The sequence below is a fragment of the Protopterus annectens genome, chromosome 7.part0, assembly GCF_019279795.1.
Source record: "Protopterus annectens isolate FY-2018-M chromosome 7.part0, PAN1.0, whole genome shotgun sequence".
NCBI classification, from domain to species: Eukaryota; Metazoa; Chordata; order Ceratodontiformes; family Protopteridae; genus Protopterus; species Protopterus annectens.
Genome location: NC_056739.1, coordinates 283,687,314 through 283,687,792, shown reverse-complemented (window position 1 = coordinate 283,687,792; position 479 = coordinate 283,687,314).

The window sequence follows — 479 nt, the reverse complement described above, 5'->3', positions numbered from 1 at the left end:
CTCTGAGTTAAATCCACATCTTAGCAAAATGGGTGCTTGCTAACCTTCAGTCTAGATCCGATGTACATTTTCCTAGTTGAAATTATTAAGTCTATTTTAACTACCTCTTCTCCATCATCTCATCTCTCTCCACCTTTTAACCTTCCTTTTCAGCCTGTGCCTCATTCTGCTAATTGCCCTGGTATTGTACTAGCTTTGTTTATGTAAATATGTAGATACATATTACACTTTTTGTTTTAATCTTTGACTTATAATAATCTCTTTATTTATATGAATGCTTCTCTTTTACTGTACACATAGCCCAGGTTGAGCCTTAATTTTGGACTTGAATAATTAGTGCTCTACCCTGGTAAACAAATAGAAACAAGCATTAAAGTAAAATATATTTAGCATATTATGTATAACATATTTATTTCCTTTGAGAAAATATAAAGATATGAATTGCTTGTTATGAACTGAATGTTAACGACATTTGCACT